The sequence below is a fragment of the Pogona vitticeps genome, chromosome 4 (genome assembly GCF_051106095.1).
Source record: "Pogona vitticeps strain Pit_001003342236 chromosome 4, PviZW2.1, whole genome shotgun sequence".
Classification (NCBI taxonomy): Eukaryota; Metazoa; Chordata; class Lepidosauria; order Squamata; family Agamidae; genus Pogona; species Pogona vitticeps.
The window spans coordinates 28,514,408-28,524,664 of NC_135786.1; the positions used below are offsets into that span (position 1 = coordinate 28,514,408).

The 10,257-nt window shown below is 40.4% G+C and overlaps 1 long non-coding RNA gene across 3 annotated transcripts in view; it reads right to left on the reverse strand.

The window, feature by feature from the left end:
- LOC140706528 (uncharacterized) overlaps positions 1-10,257 on the reverse strand; it is a 52,959-nt gene that overhangs the window by 5,034 nt on the left and 37,668 nt on the right. For 2 of the 3 annotated variants that reach the window (XR_012086187.2, XR_012086186.2), the window contains exon 2: positions 436-694. This is a non-coding gene — a long non-coding RNA (uncharacterized LOC140706528). The remainder of the gene's footprint in view (positions 1-435; positions 695-10,257) is intronic. The other variant, XR_012086185.2, reaches the window with a different exon arrangement.

A 10,257-nucleotide genomic window follows, 5' to 3' on the forward strand; every position in this document is an offset into this window, starting at 1 on the left:
TTGGGAGGGAGTGCCCACCAATATTGTTATATTACCACCAACACACATATTAGATAGTTGCAGTGGTGCCCAGTTTATTCTGATTTCACTAATCCAGCATTCCAATTAAAAGCAGTCGCCTAGGGCAACGATTCCCACTACATTAGTACAATGGGAATATTTACAGCACCTCAGAGAATACTCCCCCAAGCATTTGTTCTGTAAATGAACATTGACAGAAAGGTCTTGCCCTTACTTATGAGTATTGATGTGCCGATTTCTGGATTCACAGTTTCCAGTTATTGCACAGGTTTTATAGCCTTTTACAATTGTGTCCCAAGTAAGAACAGTCTCCAGAAGATCAGGGAGTTGTGCACATGACATTGATGAAGGGGGAAGAAAAGGCTGCAATGTTACTGCTTTTCGTGTTGTATTCAGATATATTAAGCTACGTACCTGTTCCACTAGATGTCCCCTGTCCCAAGAAACCTTTATGTGCTGGAAGGCTAAGAGGTGTTTTGTATTGAGTTACAGTATCACATTGCAATTTGACTGGAGTGGGGTATACTTCCATGGCAAACACAGATGGGAAACATCACCTTTTTGCACTACAGTCCCAGAATGCCCTGTCAGCATGGTCAGCGGCTATCCTGGTTGGGATATTCTGGCAGTTGTGTTCCCAAATAGTAACACTTCCCATTCAGGATAGTGAGTCCTGCAAAACACAATGAAATACATTTGAAAACACTAGGGAACCTCTGAAACCTGTAAGCACCTATTTATAGTTGATAACTCCAGGTGTTCAACAAACCACTGGTGGAAGCAAAGCTTGAAATTTTTAGAAGTGACTTATTCCCATTACTTACTTACTACAATTTTATAAAAGTAACCTTTCTGCCCTTGCCTGTTGCAATGTTAAATATAACACATTATTTGTTGCTCTGCTCAGTAGCTTTTTATTACTTGCCATTACTTCTGCTACATCCTCATTCTACCCCAAATGTAACTAATTCCATGTAGCTTTGTTACTTGTAATCTGTTATTGTGAAATATTCTGTTGAAGAGCCGTTCACAGCAGTACATCACTCTGCTGGAACCTGGTAGATTTTCAAAAGAAGATTAAGCTAACTACCTCCACTGGCATTGTATTGTTGCTTGTTTCCTATGACCTAATATCCTGTTGATTGGAATAGAGCTAAAACATCCCATGTGAGAATGAGATAAGAGGTGGAAGGAAGTACCTAAGTAAGAACAGTTTCATTTTTAGGCTCTGCAGGTGTTTAAACAGAGGACAGACATAGCATCCATTCTGCTTCTGCCTTCAAGAGCCAACATTTATTGTGTAAGGACAGGCTGCCGTTCCCACCAATTGTCTCTTCTGCATTGCCTGTAAATGCACCACCCTGGTCAAGCATTGGCCAAGACACTTTAAGGGTGCCAGTAGTTTACACCCTACCAGAAAGGGGGAGGGGGGAGAGAGAAATCACATGACCCAAATAAAGGACAAAACATGATACACTCTTTTATGAACAACTGCATAACAATTGCAATATATTTATTATTATGTAAAGATACAAATTTAAACAGAAGTACTGTACAATGCATTCTCACCAGAACACAGGACTGTCATCCATTTTACTTTCAAATAGACTCCTGACTTCTACAAAGTAAGATCAGCCCTATGTATAGAACTGGGATAGACAATTGTGGTCCTCAAGATGTGTTTTTGGCTTACAAATCCCACCAGCCTGAAGCCACAAAATCCAGCAGTGAAGGATGATGGCAGCTGGACTCTAAAATCATCTAGAGAGCCACAGTGGCTTACCCCAGTACAGCGGGAATAAGTGGAGCTACCAGACTCTTCCTAAATAGAATACTTAAGTTCATTACACTCTAATTCACACTGATCTGCTCATTTTCTCTTGACTTCTGCAGACCCAGCTGTTGCATTAATCATTGTCACCTCAAAGTATTTACATTACTTCCAACTCAGCATACATCTACTGGTGGGTAATATATTTATCAGGCAAGTTTTGTATGTTGAAATTGTGTGTTCTTTTTGTCTGTATCTGTGCCTCTCTCCACACACACACCCCCCGTTAAAAAGTAGCCACATCAGTTATCTGAATGTTTCAGCTATCTATTGAAAAATGCATCAATTTGTCCCAAATGACCCATTAAATCAGCTGTTGCAGACACAATTGCTTCTCAAGTGTCACATTCTACCACCTAGAAGAGCAAACAAAGGGAATGTTTCTATTTCTGAGTGTGCTACACTGCAGAGAAAAAGAGTGGCATGCAGGGATTCTCACCCACACACACACACTGCCATCCAGCACTTCATGTTAACAACATAAGAACACAAAAAGAGCCCTGCTGGATCAGGCCAAGGGCCCATCTAGTCCAGCTTCCTCTGTCTCACAGTGGGCCCACCAGATGCCTCTGGGAGCACATGAGACAACTAGATACCTGTCTCCTAATAACACTCTCCTGCATCTGGCATTTTGAAGTAACTTCCTTTTAAGCCTGGAGATTATAAATCCCCATCATGGCTTGTAACCTGCAATGGACTTTTCCTCCAGAAATCTGTCCAATCCCCTTTTGAAGGCATCTAGACCAGATGCCATCACCACATCCTGTGGCAAGGAGTTCCACAGACTAACAACACGCTGGATAAAGAATTATTTTTTTTGTCTGTTCTCACTCTCCCAACACTCAATTGGAGTGGATGTCCCCTGGTTCTGGAATTGTATGAGAGGGAAAAGAGCTTCCTTCTATCCACTTTATCCATCCCCTCTATAATTGTATGTCTTAATCATGTCCCCACTCAGGCACCTTTTCTCTTGACTAAAGAGCCCCAAATGCTGTAGCGCCTGTCCCCAGCCACAGAGACAGGTGAAATATTAGGAAGTAAAACCTCCAGAATGTGGCCAAACAGCCCAAAAAACCCAAAACAATCAGCTGTAGCATTTCCTCATATGGGAGGTGCCCCAGCTCAGGCATCATTTTAATCACTCTCTTCTGCACCTTTTCCAGTTCCACTATGTCTTTTTTGAGGTGTAGCAACCAAAACTGTACACAATACTCCAGGTGCAGTCTTTTGTGCAATGGCATTATAATGTTGGCTGCTTTTTTTTTTCAATCCCCTTTTTAATGATACCTAGTGTGGAATTGGCCTTCTTCACTGCCACCGCACACTGAATTGACACTTTCATCGAGCTGTCAACCAGCACACCAAGATCTCTTTCCTGATCCATCAGCTCAAAACCCATCAGCTGATAAATAATTTTTTTTTATTTTTGCCCCAATGTGCATTACTTTACATTTTCTTATATTGAAATGCAATTGCCATTTTGCCACCTATTCTCTCAGTTTGGAGAGATCCTTCTCAGGCTCTTCACAAACCCTTCTAGTATTCACCACCCGGTTAATTTTCATGAGAGAAATCAATAAATAACCTCAGTATAGGGCCCTTGTATTCATGAGAATACAACAAGGAGCAGAATTGTCCATTTTGAGCTTTGAGTTTGTTTTTGAAACTGAGCTGTTAATAGCAAACATTTGCTTCATTCCAGATCCTTCTGCTACAATAGCTAACTAATCTGCAAGAACAGATCTTTGGCAACATTCACCACATATCCTGAATGAGCAGTCTGGGTTTATTCGAGAATGGTATCAGCTATGCTGCTGAGGAGTATGTGCGTTCTGTGCTGTAAAGTTGGAACTGACTGATAGTGACCCTAATAGGGTTTTCACGGTAAATGAGATATTTAAGGAATAGTTTTACCAGTTCCACTCTCCCAGTGAGTTTCAATGGCAGAACAGGGGTTCAACCTAGAAATGGGCTTATCCTAGTTCATCCCAGTTCATAAAGATGGCAGTATAGTTGCTGCTCTGCTCCTGTCCCCCACCTCCTCCTGTCCCCCACTCACCAGGCCCAACCTGTTTGGTTTTTCCACCTCCTCGGCTAATCTCCCAGTCATGAGCAAGAACACAGACTTGTCTGCACCGCCCTTTTGTCTAAGTTGGGGAATCAGCCAAGAGGGCAAGGCAGAGAAGCCTGAGCTGTTGTTGGGGCTGGAAGATCAGTTGAGGAGAAGCAGGAAGCTAGCATGCTGGGTTTGGTGAGTGGCTCGTTGAGCCAGTGGTGACAGGGGAACCAAGCAATAGCACCTGTGTTGCTGCCTTTACAAATTGGTATAAACTGAGATGAACCAGTTGATGCCCATCTCTAATTCAAACACTGATCTCCAGAGTTATAGAACATCACTACATGACACTGGGTTGCTCATCTTTTATCACAGAAGGCCAATTCATGAGATCTCCCAGGAAAGCATATACTGTACATGATGGAGAAGACCTTGAAATCAATGTTTACAAGAACAAAATAAGCACCCAACTAGATTCAACCAAATCTAAATCAGAGGCAAAGTCTAAGATGTAAAATTGGGGGAGTTTTATTCATTAAAAGAGTTCAACATCTTTAATCAGTTAATTATTTTGTGGACTTTTTAGGGGCTATTAAAAAGGAATGGCATCTGCTCTAGTAATACTATAGTCATACAACAATTGGCTAAAAATATTTAAATTTCATTCATAACTGTAATTGTTCTACATATACCAGTACATAAATAACACCTACAGAGCCTTCCAACAAACTTTCCAAAATTTACTGAGTGGCAACTCATACTTGTATGAATCAATAATTATTTTTTTTCACACAAGGCTAGCTGACACTTTCAAAGTCTTGATGACCCATCTCCAGAGACAGTAACCTGACAATGGGGGCCGATATTGAGATTGGTAGGCCATTGCTTATGAAACTGAAGAAAGACAATTAAATCTATGTAGCCTGAATCTGAAACCAGATATGTCAAAATAACCTGAAACCAGATATGTCAAAATGAATCTAAAAGGCGGCAGCAATCATTTTGACATTGACTTCAAGGAAGACAGCCTTGTCTTCACATCTGGACAAAATTATTTGTGAGACGTCTGGAAATTTTCACTTTTTCTTTGATTTTATTCATTTAAATTGTCAAAAAAAATCAATTTAAAAAAATTTAAAATAATGATTTAAATTGTGATCTAAATTAATTTGATTTAAATCTAATCCACCCTGGTCTGAAGTGACCCATTGTGCATCAGCATTTGGCCTAATGTTTCCCACAGCATTCATAATTGTGTACATTTCTATTATACACTACTACACTTTCTGTGGTTTTTTGGTAAACTAAAATGTTGCAATGTTTCCTCATAGTTAAGTTGCTTCATGCTGGTTGCTCTTGCTTGATCTTTCTCCAGTACTATCCTTTTTAGATACAGTGATCAGAATGGTACAAAATATTCCAGGGCCATGCCACACTCTTCTGTCAAACAAGGGTGCTCAACTACGGACACTCCAAGAGTTCTCCAACTCATTTTCTACTACCATCTGGACCCCAGCAAGCCATACTTTCCCCTCTTCTCTCCAACCGGAAGGATACTTCTGTTTTGGGATCCTTACATATTACTTTTGGTCTCAAAATTAAAAATACTATTCAATTGATGTATCACAGTCCTTGGAGGCTTCTAGGGATGTGATTGCCCATTAAACAATGTGTTTCTTTTTAGTGATGGGAATTCAGAGGGCTACACAAGAGGCTTTGGTGGCCCACGTGTAGCCTGCTGATAGGTTATATTCAACCCTGGTATAATGACAAGAGTTAAAATCCTATTAAACGTGATGTAATATAAAGTTACACCTGTGGAAGTTCACATGGAGTTGTGCCCAGACACTCCACATGTCTCACTGAGCAACCAGTAGTGCAGATTGAACAACTGCTTGTGCAGCTGATTGCACAACTTCAAGTGGAGAACTGCTTGCTGGAGACAGCTTCCATCTTGGTTCAAATTTGGAAATTTTTTGCTTGATTTCCAGTCATGCAGGCATAGTTATACAACCAGCCATTGGCTAGTATCATGGAGCTTAGCACTCCATGTTTTATTTTCTTCTGTGTTTTTAATTGTATTTATTGTATTAAAGATTTATCTTCACTTCACTCTATGATTGTTGTTTTTGTTATTTGTTGTAAACCTTCCAGAGTGGCCTTAGCTGCCAGATGGTTGGTATATAAATCAAATAAATAAATATTATATATATATCTTGTTGCTTGAACACAGAGTGGAAGAGAATCACATAAGCATCTCCCTGCTCCAGCACATTTTGCATCACATGCCTATTCTTGCACTGGTTGTGGGATTATCATGCACCTGGTCATCCATTAGGTAAATGGTTCCCAATCTTGAGTCCACAACTGTTCTTGGATGAAAACTCCTAGAAGCCTTCACTATTAGCTGTACTGGCTAGGATTTCTGGGAGCTGTAGTCCAAGAACATCTGTGGACCCAAAGCTGGGAATCACTGCAATGGGTGGTTACACAACTTTCCTTCTGCTTTGTGTTTTGGCAAAAGGACAGTAGCCATTGTGCTCTTGGCAATTTTTGTAAACTCCTTTTGAATTGAGATTCTCAATCTGAATTGTCTATTTTTCATAGTAGCCACACCCTGGGCCAACATTTTCCCTAAACTACATAATATCTTGATTTTCTTCTGTGATCAGCTGCTCTGAGTTTGTATCTCATCAGAATATGTGTACAGTTAGACATATGATATTTAACTCTTCCACTGAGAAGGGTATGAATTTTCCAGAGATGAAGGACAGGGAGAATTGCAAACAGACTTTGTTGTTTACACCAAAAACAGATTCAAAGCAACAAGGTACAACACTCCACTTGAAAACCTCTCTCAGTTTGTCAGTCACAAAAGGAAAGCCTTCTGAAGAGAAAGGTCTTTGTCTGCTTGCAGAAGGAAAGCAAAGATGGGGCCAACTTGGCCTCTGACAGGAGAGAGTTCCAGAGTCTGGGTGCGGTGACAGAAATGGACCTCTCTTGTGTCCCCAACAAACACATCTGTGAAAGTGGTGGGGCCGAGTGAAAGGCCTCCCTTGATGATCTCATCATCTAGGCAGGTTCGTAAAGGTAGACATGGTCCTTAGACACAAGCCATTTGGAGAGGTTCTTAAAAATCTCTATTGGGAATCTCCATAAATCCCAGGACTCCATAGGATGGACCCCTAGCAAGTTTAACAAACTGTGGTAAATGACAAATGTGGATAAATCCTGAGAAATTTTCAGAGCTCATGTAATTCCCATGATAGGACTTTTGTGGGCTATCTGCTTAAGAAATGAATGGTCTGCATTGTATCCAGTCTTGGTTTTTTTTTTTTTTACTCCAAGAATCTGTAAAATACATGAGTATAGGGGCTGTCCTTTTCTAGCACTGGTATTAAAGCAGATATCAGGAGAAGAAATAGCATGATAACGTCACTGTGTAGAGAAGGTATATAGAACTGAAGATGTAAAGCTCAAAACACACATTCATTTCAGTATGAATTAGAAGGAGTGTTTTATTATTGCCTTTAATGTATATAACTAAGGAACCAAGAAAGCTCCAGCTATTTTGATGAACTTACACTATCCAATCAAACAGCAGTCAAGCAGCTTTTCATTTTAATTGCCTTGTGACCAAGGGGAACTCACCAGAGTGCATAGGCCCAGCACTGACGTGTGACCTTTGAAGTCCTGCCACAAATCATTCTGTTCAGCCAGTTATGCTCACTGACTGCACAGGCCTGATTTTGTATGTCACAATAGTGTGCACAGTTTAGAACAAAAGGCTCACTTCACAGTCACTGAAGATTCTTCCACCAAGAATGTTCTTCAGCCGAAGTATTACTGGAATATATCATGGTGCTAAAATCTCTCTCTCTCTCAGTCCCTTCCTCCTTTCCCATACATATCCTTACACAGTGTACAACATAAGGCATGGATTTCCACAGTCAATTCCAAACAGAACTGGGCACAAATCAGAAAAATGGTGATTCATTTTGATTCATGATTCATCAAAGTTGAGGAATCCCAAGTAACAAATTTATGATTTTTTTTCCTGACAAATCTATGAATTGATTTGTCAGTTCATATTTTGCCTTTAAAACCCTATAAAATGCCATTCTCCCATCATCTAAAGACACCAAAATCATAGGGAAGCTTCCCCTGACTCTCCTCTACAAGCCGTGCAAGTTTAGTGAAGATTGAGACATCCAAGTTATACACCTACAAGGAGGGGCCCCATAGGAAAATTTCCCCCACCTAGAGACACCAAAATCAAAACGAAGCTTTCCGTGACTCTCCTTTACAATCCCTCCTAGTTTGGTGAAGATTAGGTTTCAGACATCCAAGTTATATACCCACAAATTGGGGGCCCCTAGGAAGGTGTCCTGTGGCAGCTGGCTTGGGGAAACCCAATCTAAACGTGGATAGATTGTAGAGGAGAGTTATGGGAAGAAACTCTGTGATTCTGGTGTGTCTAGGTGCTGGGGGGAACTTTCCAGGGGGGCACCTTTGTATGTTTATAACTTGGACATCCAAAACCAAATCTTCAGAAAACTTTGAGGCATTGTAGAGAAGAGTTAAAGGAAGTTTCCCTGCATTTTGGTGTTTCTAGGTGCTGGGGGGAGAGGCATTTTATAGCCCAATGAATAAACAAATCTAAAGTTGCTAAAATGTGTTATTTGTATTCGCTGGGGCATTGAATCATATAAATATGAATCAAGAAATTAGTGATTTTTGATTAATTTTGCAGTTTGTTTTTCAAGTCATGTCAATCTCTAATTCCACGTCCATCAGTGTAATTCACTGACTAATAACAGCAGCAGCTAACTGAAATAATACAGAGAAACAATGATATACTTGTATATGTAACTCTACTGATATTGTGCACATTCCTCCTCACCCATTCACTTCAAGAATGCTACTAGCTTTTTGTGGAAGACTGGAAGATAGACCTCTCACTTAATGAAGCTCCACTCAAGCCCTTCCCTATCATATCACCCTATTATTTTCCCTATATGATAAAGTGAGATATGTCAGAATATTACTTTCCAGTTTCAGTTCTAAGCAGCCCAAAGCTCTTTGGATTGCATACTGACCGATATGTGTCTCATCCTTTCTACAGTGAAACAAATGGGTCTCAGCATTTAGGATCTGATCAAATCACATGCAAATTCCTTGCAAATCACATTCACTGATCAATGGCTACAGAAATCTTATTAAAGAATCAGCCTTTGGTTCAAACTTTTGTTTTCTGAAGCCATACTAGCACCCTTTAAAACAGCAAATCCTGTAGTCAAAGTTCAATGCACAATCATGATCCAGAATTTCTGCTGCCATGTCTGTACCATATGACACCTTGAAGATAGGTTAGGGGCCTACATATTTGAAAGTCTCTCACACACATACATCTAACCTTAATGGCTGAAATCCAGTAGTTTGACACAGCCAGAGCAGGTCTCTAAGAAAGAGATAAAACAGCAGTTTTGAAATGGCAAAGTGAACAAAATAAGGAAATGTGGCCACATGCCCTCTGTTTTATTGAAACAGTACATTTTAAACTATTTATTAAAAAATGACTTTGTTTAAGAATAAAGTGATGGCTGGGTTATTTGTGAAGGATTATTATGAAATTTCCATAACTGTCTCAATAAGGGGACTGCGATTAACCATGTATTCTTCCTGCATGCCAGACAAGGCACAGACCTGCTGTTCTTGCTGTGTTTATAAAAAGAGGAATACCAAATACACACTTGAGTTTGCAAGAGTTGAGGAGGGCTTTTGGGGACAGGACATTTTGGAGATTGCTCATTCATAGGGTTGCCATAAGGCAGCGGTGACTAGATGACACACAACAACAACAACAATTTCCATAGCAAGACATTTCATGCAGATAACACTCTCCTGGTAAACTGAAAAGATCCAGGAACACTTCTATTGCAATTCTTTTCTTAGACCAGGTGCTCCCTCCAGCCAGAGCTACAAGCAACTCCCCTTCCCCCTCCATCCCAAACAAATAACTTTTTAATGCACCTGTCATTTCAAACATCAGACCTGAGACAGGGTCAAGCTTGGAGCGAAATCAGCCTGCTCCTTCTCTGACCCACCATTCATCATTGCATTTATCCACAACACAGCTACTCCAGCTGGCTCTCTGGATGAAAATTCACACATATATACACACACACTAATCTGAGTAGTTCTAGAGGGATCCTATTTCTCTGTTTCAGTGGCTTTATTAATTGTGCTCTGAGGAAGCAAGTCAGAGTCCTGAAAGACAGTTTTGCACCAGCATTAATCCAGAGAAGAAAAAGGTGGGAAACCCCATTACTGTTCAGGATGCTGGAGG